The following is an 11829-nucleotide window of genomic DNA, read 5'->3' on the forward strand; positions in this document are numbered from 1 at the left end:
ACTTTGTGTATATGAAAGTTCTGACCTGTATGTGGCCCTCTAGAACTAGAGCTGGACACCCCTGAACTATACAGTACTCTACTAATAACATAGGTCTTAGCTTATGTGTCCTGGAATTTACATGGAGTCTAATAGATTCAAATTAAGTTTTATTACTGAGCCTCAGACTGAGATATTTTGCTATTTGACAGATTCTATTTGGTATTTGTCGATTAACAAGTCTGGGAATTAAAGGATCAGATAACTCTTTTGAGTTTAATACATGTTGTTCATGTAATTATATATAAAGTTACCTAACAAAATGTTCTTTCATCAGTAAAATTAAGATTTCTTAAAAAAAAATGCAAGAATTGCTGAGCAAGGCCTCATAAGTAATGATAAATTATATTCAGGTAATCTGTACAATATTATCTATAACCAGTTGGGAGGTATTGCAATAGTTCAGATCATCATTGCATTTTGAACTACATTGCATGTCTTAGTATCTTTAGTGTTTTAGTGTTTAGTGTCTTAGTGTTACATACTTCATACAGGCTATGGCAGGAAGTTTTGGGTCATCAGGGAGCCTACACCCAGCCATGAGACAGTTGACAGTGAAGATCCCTCCGATGATGATGTCTCCATCCCGCACATATTGGTAATCCTCGTACACTGGTACAATCTCAAGCTGACAAGCTGATGACGGACTGCACACAGCAATCGGGCATAATGTTAAACACAGAAATAAATTCACCACATTGCTTCCTCCAAATGAAATGTTTCCATAGATCAGACATGAAGTGACGCCGAGGAATAATCTGTACATCACACTGGATGGTGTGAGCAGCTGTGTCAGTGCTGCAGGATGGAGCCTCCGATGCTCTGTATATAAAGATTAGCAGTGCAGAGATTTAGAAACCTGCCAGTACTTATTTAGCTGTTGTAAACCAAATAATATATATGTGTAGTTTTAGCTTTTCTCTGTTTGAGTCCCCCAAATAAATATTAGAACATGTAATGTAATTAACACTATATTTTCTTTTTTTGCTTACTTGACTTAGGTTTATGTCTTAGTACAAAAACTTTGATACATTATGATTGAGAATTCAAGGAAATATGAATAAAATAAATAAATCTTTGCTGTCAAGTCAGTTTGGTGATATTGTGGCAGTCCATGCGATATGCACAATACGGAAATTTTTGTAGTAAAACCCCTTTCTGTTTTCTAGTACATTTGGGCCTAGTCTGGCTAATTAAAATTATCCAGCTAATTCATTTTATGTAATTTTATGTATCTGTGCAAGTAGCAAGACCTTACATTATTTACTTCATTCAGCAGAATTACACAGAATAGTTATTTATTTTTGCAAATTTCTAAAACAAGCATTGGGGATGTGCCCCAAATAGTAGTGTTATATCAAAGTATAATTATGATTTGTGATGGTGCGTTTTGCTTCAGGCTATGCAAATGCCCATTTGCTGGGGTTGTAGGGGATTGTACTGTACTGTGTGTGTGTTTTTTTTAAAATATAAGTTTTCTCTTGACTGTGTCATTTTTTACAGCTTTTATTTTACCTCTTTTTGGGAATAAGTAGGGGGTATCACTTACCCCTGTACATATTCCACAGGTTAAATATAGTGATTATCTGGACTATACCTTTGTGTCATTGAAATTCCCCCACCTACAAGATTGTAAGCTCTTCGGGGCAGGGTCCTCTTCTCCTGTATCACTGTCTGTATTAGTCTGTCATTTGCAATCCCTATTTAATGTACAATGCTGCGTAATATATTGGCACTATATAAATCCTGTTTAATATTATTAATAATCAACCTGCTTGGCAGAGATGAGTATGGGGTGCAAAGTCTAACACCAGCCTCCGGCTTCACCAGCACACGCCGCAAGGGGTGATGGACTTTTGCCTAGGTTGTGACCCCGTGCACACAGGGCTGATAACTGCTGACTGGGTAGGACAAAAGCGTAGTGAAAGGCAAAGGAGTATTCAGACAAACCAAGGTTAGGGCAGGAGGCAATCAGGAGTAGTCAGACAGAGCCAGGGTCAGTATACCAAGCAGTTAGAAGCAAGATCAGGAAATACAGACAGGAACCTAGAAGCAGAGTGGAGAAGAACTTCTTGTTCAGGCAACATGCTGGTGCCAAACACTTCCCTATATATGGGGACGTGATGAATGAAAGACCACCCGCAAACCTGGAACGGATCTGGCCCAAGATTCAAAACATTTGCTGGTAAATAGCAAATTACTTTGAATAAATCCATTCCAGGTTTGCTGGATCACCCAGCTTGACTAATGAAAGTTTACCCTCTCCAGCCAGAGCATTAATAAATCAGGCCCTATAAAAGGGTGGGTTTCCTGACCTGACTGGTCAGTGTGTGTTGGAGCAGTTTAGAAATAAAGTCTTCAAACATGCTCAACTCCTCTTAGTCAGTGTTTCTTGTTTTTTTGTGAATATTTGTTTGCTAGGTTAAAATTTGTTGGGATTTTTTGGGGGATTTTAGGGTAAGTGGGGCATATTTTCGGTTATATTCTGCTGCAAGGGTCTATTTCAACAAGCATTGACCCCATATTTGTAGTGGGGGGGCAGGAGTGGTGTCTCCAAAGCACCCTAAAAAAGGTAAAAGTACAAACTATATGAGAAACATGTGTGAGGAAACACATGACATTTATTTGAAGCAGCACCTCAATGAGTTTATTTGATGGCTGCTGCCTTACATGACATGCTGGGATTCACATACTAATATTATTATTATTAATAATATTATTAAACAGGATTTATATAGCGCCAACATATTACGCAGCGCTGTACATTAAATAGGGATTGCAAATGACAGACTAATACAGACAGTGATACAGGAGGAGAGGACCCTGCCCCGAAAAGCTTACAATCTAGTAGGTGGGGGAATTTCATACACAATAGGATGGGAGATATGTAGTGGTGGTTTCAATTGACAGAAGAAGACGGGTAGGCAAGTTTGAAAAAATGGGTTTTGAGCGCTCTTTTAAATGAGCAGAAAGTAGGAGCAAGCCGAATAGGACGAGGAAGACCATTCCAGAGAGTTGGTGCAGCTCTAGAGAAGTCTTGCAGCCATGCGTGTGATCAGGTTATGAGTGAGGAAGTCATTAGTAGGTCATTGGAGGAGCAGAGAGAGCGGCTTGGGGAGTATTTTATAACCAGGTCAGAAATGTAAGTGGGACAATAATAGCTTTAAACACCAGGTGAATTTATCACACATACAATAAAGCACATCATCCCTGGAATAACACACTAACTGTCCCTGGATTGTGAGATTGTGGAGGAAAACATAGCTAACAGCCTGGGGAAAGTTTAAACATCTGTTAACATTCATCATTACTGGATGGGGGAGATTAGTGGTTTCCATAAAAATTATTGCAAGGTCAGTGCTGCCTATTATTAATACAGTCTCGCCCCCCACTCTCCCAAAAATAGCTGTTTTAGCACATTTTTACATTATCTAAAAGAGTTTGTCACCCTTTTATGTAATTGTAAAATAATGGTGACAAGTTTGCTACAAATCCCATTTTAAGGTTTCCATTTTTATAATATAAATGTTGATACAACAAAATAGTAAAAACCCCCATAGGAAAAATTGCCTTCAAAATAAACTATTGCCCAGGTTGGCACGTCAATTATGAAAAGTACATAATTAAATTTGTAAAGGAAAGAGAGGCTTCTTAAGGCAACCATATATAAGAAACATTATATGTAGGTAAGTATAGCGACAATACAACAAAAAGGTCAGGTCATACAGTTTTTCTAAATTTAATTTATGTATTTGAGAACAGACAATTATATACATGGAGTTCTAGACAGAGATTGACTAATCTAGGCAAAAACTCCACAGACTAATAGATACAGATGGATTTCCTAGCATGTTAAATTGGTATTCCACAATGAGTAAGTCAGCTTGTTCCTGTCCCGACAAGTTTCACCATGTGGCTTCATCAGGGGACTCATAAGAGACTTTGGCTAGGTTTGTAGTTTTGCTTGAATTACATACTAGTGTATAAGAGAGAGTTTGGAGTGGTTGACAAATGACTTGAAAGTATGAGTAGGTATTTACCAAGATGTAACAAGAGTCTGATGATGAAGATACTAATGGATTTTTATTAGTGGTCTTTATATATATTGGGTATATAAAGGAATAAGTTGATACCAATTAGGTGGCACCGTGTTCAGCGAGATGCTGGGTCATATATGAAAATTCCACTTATATCATGTTAATGGTAAGTCAATAAGAACCACAAGTTATAACAAATGAAAATGTCAAGAAACATATGTATATAATTGTCTATCATTAAATATATGAATATAATTTTGAAAATCTTGAAAATATTATTACCCGCATGGACTTTTTGTTGTATTGTCAACATACTTATCCTCACCTTATTTGCTTGTACTTAATATAAATGTTGTCTTGTTTAGTAGAACAACCTTATATCTATGGACAGTATATACCCCCTGTGTAAGTAATCTACCGTATTTTTCGCCGTATAAGACGCTCCGGAATATAAGACGCACCCAATTTTAAAGGAGGAAAATCTAGAAAAAAAAGATTCTGAAAGATTATTCCCCTTCTGATCACTCATGTGCCATTCATACCGGTATTCCCACCCCTGATCACTCATGTGCCATTCAAATTCCCTTTCTGATCACTCTGTGCCATTCAAATTCCCCTTCTGATCAATCTGCCATTCAAATTCCCCTTCTGATCACTCTGTGCCGTTCTTACCTTTTTTTCCACTGTACGGCAGTTAGGGCAGGGATCAGCAGGGGGCACTGTGCCGGCTTGTTTCGCTCTGCACTGCAGCCAGGAGGAGACACGCGCTGCAGCCAGCGAGGAGAGGAGACACACGCAGGATCGGGTATCGGGTGAGTATCTTATTTTAATTATTTTATAACACATTTGTCGTATAAGACGCACCAACTTTTCCCCCCCAGTTTTGGGGAGGAAAAAGTGCGTCTTATACGGCAAAAAATACGGTAATATGGCAGATTTTTGAATTAACCTGTCCTGTTCTAATATTTCTTAGAACACATTATGGTGTCCAAACACTCTAACTAACCAAAACAATAGCCATGGTGGCAGAGTATTTCTACCAGATTTACTGCTGTCCATGTTAAAAGCAGAATGTTAGCTTGGCTGGGCTGTAATCTAGCTTTCTATTTTAATATATAACAATTAATTAATAGAAGCCTGGGTTCTTGTTATCAGGCCACATCCTAAATGATTCTGTAATGTCAATCAATAAATAAACAATTATAGGACAATGCTTTGTACAAATTTGTAAAAATTTGTAAAAATTGTATACCTACATAATAATTTACCTGACTTATTCTCCTTCAAAGTAGTCTTCTACTGCATTGATGCGCCAGTCCCTGAGCTGTTTCAATTCTTGGAAGTACCCATGGAGGGCATTTTCTGTCATCTTCTTCAGTGTGTTCTGTGTTATCCTCCTAATTTAATTCTCCATTTCAAATCTTTTTCCTTTGAGCCAAATTTCCTTCGAGTAATGGAACTTGTGTTTAAAATCCAAACCACTCCTAGGTTTGCATGTGACTCATAGCCCATAGCTATAAATTATTATGAGTCATCTCTGCAATCATTAGAAGGCTTAAGAATGAGGTTTATGTAAGTATAGAGATTGAGTGGGTGAGCTGCTTCAATTTAGCAAAGTGGATGCAAAGGGATAAGTAATTTACTGAAGGTGCCCATAGTTGTCAATTAAATGGTCAAATGATCAGATATTTATAACCGACTTTTGAACAAATCAGACTATATTTTGCCTACTGATTTTGTAAGGGATGTAAAGATTCAACCACATAGAACCTTTTGTTCTTGTGTTTTGATAACTACGTCTATGGGCTCTCCCTTTTTGGTTGTTGCTGACCTGCAGGGGTTATGACCTGGGTACATGTTGTCTGTGAGTGATCATACTATTTGTACTCTATATTAATGTTGTTGCTTGTAGTACAACATTCCTGAAGAAGTAGACTTGATCTGCAAAACACGTTGAAAGTTGGCTGTATTTTGTAAACAAACCAGCATTAAGAACCCATATGATTGCATGTGGATATACCTTAAATCTATGTAGAGTTAATGTTACATTAGATAGGGTTTGCGGATGCTGGAGAAATGCTATTTGCTGTACTAAATTAATCATGTATTATGCAACAACTAAATTTTAATATGATGTTTTAATGAATTGTTATTAATTCATGTTTTTATAGTGTATTTTATTATTTGATCATTGATGCCAAACTCCAACTGCCCAAAGAAACAAATTTTGAATTTCCATGGTGAAATGAGTTACTGATGGACATTGTCCAGTCTGTTGTTTCCAGCCTATTCCCTTGTGCTGTTCCAGTGTTCCTGTCTGTCTGCAGATATCCTTGAGTTACCTGGGCCTCCTGTTGCTTCCTGGACTATCCTTCTGCTTTGAGAATTGGTAATGTTTTGCCTACCTTGGTGTGCCTAACGACTTCAACCTGGCAGTACCAAGCATCACAATATCCTTGCCATCAGAGGCTCTGGAGAAGACCTGGTTACTAGTGTTGTTGTTCGAATTTGGGTCGTCCTAATGTTCGACCCGAATATGACCGTTCGAATTCCCGAATTTTGCTGCATTCGAATACCCGAATTCGGCCCTCCCACAATGCACTCACACAAATGGGCACCTCCCCCATGATGCACAGTGCCCTCCAATTAAAGCAGGGATGCCCCCTCCATCTTTGTTGTGGCAGACAGCCGATTGGCTGTCTGTCACTGCATGCCACACAGGCAGCCATTGGCCTATATAAGGCGAAGGCGTGCCTGCATTTACCACTCCTGACAGAGATTTGAGTACCTGACCTTAAATGCCAGACACTTATGCCGTCCACACTCCATCTCAGAGCCCACCGCCTCCTCCTCCTGCTGTAAATGATGCTGCCGCCTGCCCAATACCTGACTTTAGATGCAAGAAACTAATGCCGTCCATACTCCGTCTCAGAGCCCACCGCCTTTTCCTCCTGCTGTAAATGATGCTGCCGCCTGCCCATTACCTGACTTTAGATGCCAGAAACTAATGCCATCCCCACTCCGTCTCAGCCCACCGCCACCTCCTCCTGCTGTAAATGATGCTGCCACCTGCCCAGTACCTGAATTTAGATGCCAGAAACTAATGCCGTCAACACTCCGTCTCAGCCCACTGCCTTCTCCTCCTGCTGTAAATGATGCTGCTGCCTGCCCAGTACCTGACTTTATATGCCAGAAACTAATACTCCGTCTCAGAGCCCACCGCCTTCTCCTCCTGCTGTAAATGATGCTGCCGCCTGCCCGGTACCTTACTTTAGATGCCAGAAACTCATGCCGTCCACACTCCGTCTCAGCCCACCGCCGTCCTCCTCCTGCTGTAAATGATGCTGCCGCCTGCCCAGTGCCTGACTTTAGATGCAAGAAACTAATGCCGTCAACACTCTGTCTCAGCCCACCACCTTTTCCTCCTGCTGTAAATGTTGCTGCTGCCTGCCCAGTACCTGACTTTAGATGCCAGAAACTAATACTCCGTCTTAGAGCCCACCGCCTTCTCCTCCTACTGTACATGATGCTGCCGCCTGCCCATTACCTGACTTTAGATGCAAGAAACTAATGCCTTAAACACTCCGTCTCAGAGACCACCACCACCTCCTCCTCCTGCTGTAAATGATGCTGCCGCCTACCCAGTACCTGACCTTAAATGCCAGACAATAATGCCGTCCATATTCTGTCTCAGAGCCCACTGCCTCCTCCTCCTGCTGTAAATGATGCTGCCTCCAGCCCAGTACCTTACTTTAGATGGCAGAAACTAATGCCGTCCACACTCCGTCTCAGCCCACCGCCTTCTCCTCCTGCTGTAAATGATGCTGCTGCCTGCCCAGTGTTTGACTTTAGATGCCAGACAATAATGCCATCCATACTCTGTCTCAGCGCCCACTGCCTCCTCCTCCTGCTGTAAATGATGCTGCCGCCTGCCCAGTACTTGACTTTAAATGCCAGACAATAATGCTGTCCATACTCCATCTCAGAGCCCACCGCCTTTTCCTCCTGCTGTAAATAATGCTGCCGCCTGCCCATTACCTGACTTTAGATGCCAGAAACAAATGCCGTCCACACTCCGTCTCAGAGACCCCCACCTCCTCCTCCTCCTGCTGTAAATGATGATGCCGCCTGCCCAGTACCTGACTTTAGATGCTAGAAACTAATGCCGTCAACACTCCATCTCAGCCCACCGCCTCCTCCTCCTGCTGTAAATGATGCTGCCACCTGCCCAGTACCTGACCTTAAATGCCAGACAATAATGCCGTCCATACTCAGTCTCAGAGCCCACCGCCTCCTCCTGCTGTAAATAATGCTGCGGCCTGCCCATTACCTGACTTTAGATGCCAGAAACTAATGCCGTCCACACTCCGTCTCAGAGACCACCACCTCCTCCTCCTCCTGCTGTAAATGATGCTGACGCCTGCCCAGTACCTGACTTTAGATGCCAGACACTAATGCCGTCCACACTCCATCTCAGAGCCCACCGCCTCCTCCTCCTGGTGTAAATGATGCTGCCACCTGCCCAGTACTTGACTTTAGATGCAAGAAATTAATGCTGTCCATACTCTGTCTCAGAGCCCAGCGCCTCCTCCTCCTGCTGTAAATGATGCTGCCTCCTGCCCAGTACCTGACATTAGATGCCGGAAAATAATGCCATCCATACTCCGTCTCAGAGCCCACCGCCTCCTCCTCCTGCTGTAAATGATGCTGCTGCCTGCCCAGTACCTGACTTTAGATGCTAGAAACTAATGCCGTCCATACTCCGTCTCAGAGCCCACTGCCTCCTCCTCCTGCTGTAAATGATGCTGCTGCCTGCCCAGTACATGACTTAGATGCCAGAATCAAATGCCGTCAACACTCCGTCTCAGCCCACCGCCTCCTCCTCCTGCTGTAAATGATGCTGCCACCTGTCCAGTACCTGACCTTAAATGCCAGATAATAATGCCGTCCATACTCCGTCTCAGAGCCCACCGCTTCCTCCTCCTGCTGTAAATGATGCTGCCGTCTGCCCAGTACCTGACTTTAGATGCCAGACATTAATGCCGTCCACACTCCGTCTCAGAGCTCACCGCCTTTTCCTCCTGCTGTAAATGATGCTGCCGCCTGCCCATTACCAGACTTTAGATACAAGAAATAATGCCGTCCAAACTCCGTCTCAGAGACCACCACCTACTCCTCCTCCTGCTGTAAATGATGCTGTGCCTGCCCAGTACCTGACCTTAAATGCCAGACACTAATGCCGTCCACACTCCATCTCAGAGCCCACCTCCTTCTCCTCCTGCTGTAAATAATGCTGCCGCCTGCCACTTACCTGATTTTAGATGCCAGACAATAATTCCGCCCATACTCCGTCTCAGAGCCCACCGCCTCCTCCTCCTGCTGTAAATGATGCTGCTGCCTGCCCAGTACCTGACTTTAGATCCCAGGCAATTATGCCATCCATACTCTGTCTCAGAGCCCACCGCCTTCTCCTGCTGTAAATGATGCTGCCGCCTGCCCATTACCTGACTTTAGATGCAAGAAACTAATGTCGTTCAACTCCTTCTTAGAGACCACCACCTCCTTCTCCTCCTGCTGTAAATGATGCTGCCGCCTGCCCAGTACCTGTCTTTAGATGCCAGACGATAATGCCATCCATACTCCGTCTCAGAGCCCACTGCCTCCTCCTCCTACTGTAAATGATGCTGCTGCCTGCCCAGGACCTGTCTTTAGATGCCAGAAACTAATGCCGTCCACACTCCTTCTCAGAGACCACCACCTCCTCCATCTCCTCCTGCTGTAAATGATGCTGTCGCCTGGCCAGTATAAGGCTTTAGATGCCGGAAACTAATGCCATCCATACTCCGTCTCAGAGCCCACTGCCTCCTCCTCCTACTGTAAATGATGCTGCTGCCTGCCCAGTACCTGACTTTAAATGCCACACACTAATGCCATCCATACTCCGTCTGCGCCGCCCTGCGCCTTCGAATCATGTTGTTACTGCTGCTGCTTAGTACCAGACTTTAAATGCTAGTTACTAATGCCATCCACACTACATCTCAGGGCCCACCACCTCCTTCTTCTGCTTTTACTGATACTGCCGCCTGCCCAATAACCAGCTCTAGATGCCAGCTCCCAATGCAGTTCCCCCTACGTCTCACAGCCCACCGCCTCCGCCTCCTGCTGTAAATGATGCTGCCACCTGCTCAGTACCAAATTCTAGATACTAGATACTAATGCCGTCCACACTTTGTTCCAGAGCCCACTGCCTCCTCCTCCCAGTCCCCAGCTCTAGATGCCAGACTAGACTCCAGCTCAACAGGGTCTTCTTTTTCCGCTGATTCCTCCAAGCCCAATCCCTTTCATGTGGTTTTGCTACATAGTAGGTAGGGACAAATTGGAATCTCTCTCATCCATTCATGTCTCCAATTGCTACTGCTTCTTCACTGTCCAAAAAAGTGATGGCCTTCAATGTTAATGCCCTCCTTGCTCCATCTCAGGGCCCACCGCCTCCTCCTCCCTGTCCCCAGCTCTAGATGCCAGATTGGACTCCAGCTGAACAGGGTCTTCTTTCCCCGCTGATTCCTCCAAGCACAATCCCTTTCATGTGGTTTCGCTATATAGTAGGTAGGGACAGATTGGAATCTCTCTCATCCGTTCAGGTCTCCAATAGCTACTGCTTCTACACTGTCTAAAAAGGTGATGGCCTTCAATTGTAATGCCCTCCTTGCTCCATCTCCTCCTTCTGCTGCTGCCACCTGTCACTTGTAACGTATAATAGAGCTGTGTAGCTGGCTAGTTTTTGGACTTAAAGACTGCTCTCAAAGACCTCTGCCGCCACATAAAATGGCCTTGCCAGCAACAGCAAAAATACTTCCTTATTTTATTTATACTTGTAAAGTGTTGTGCAGAGCTGGGGGAGTCTTGACATGTCTTTTTAAATGTATTTATTGGCTGTAGAAGCTCTCCACCGACCGCAATATCAACCCCAATTTTTCCAACATTGACTTTAATGTAGTTTAAATTCAATGTTCGATCACATGAAGGCAGGGTAAAAAAACAAATACAGATATTTAATTTTGATACCACTTGCAATCTATCAAAATGAACCGAAACATTTCTGTATTAATTAAAAAAAATACAGATATTTATTTTGATACCACTTGCTATCTATCCAAAAGGACAGAAAAATGTATGTATTTCTCTACTAAAAATACAAATATTTCATTATGAATCACAGCTCCATTACAAGTGATAAAGGCCTCCAAGTAGGCAGAGGGCCCTGATGGGGATGCTCGTTAAAAAAAAAATCAGCCAGTTACACAGCTACATTGCAAGTTATTGACCTCAGAGACAGAGTGGAGGTAAAGGGCCCCAAGCTGCACTGAACGCTCTTTCAGATAACACACTTGTGGCTGGGCAGGCAAAGATCTGAATGGCATGTTCTGCCAGCTTCGGCTACTGCTCAAGCTTGGATACCCACTAGCCCAGTGTGTCCTGGCTTTGCAGGTTGCAGATGTCCCATGCAGAGCTCAGGTATTCCTGCACCATGACTTACTACCACTGCTCAGTGTCATTGGCAATTGCTGCACGACTGGCAGCTTGCTTCTACTGAAAAAAAGCCTGCATAGTTTGGTTTAGATGACCTCTGCCGCCCATGCCAACCTCTACTGCTGCTTAAAGCAGTTATTTGGCTCCCATGGCTGGTGGAACTGCCATAGGGATCCCTGCTGCTGCTGGCAGTCGGAAAGGCTGAGTAAGTCCCTTACAAGCA

This window comes from Pyxicephalus adspersus, chromosome 9 (genome assembly GCF_032062135.1).
Source record: "Pyxicephalus adspersus chromosome 9, UCB_Pads_2.0, whole genome shotgun sequence".
NCBI lineage: Eukaryota > Metazoa > Chordata > Amphibia > Anura > Pyxicephalidae > Pyxicephalus > Pyxicephalus adspersus.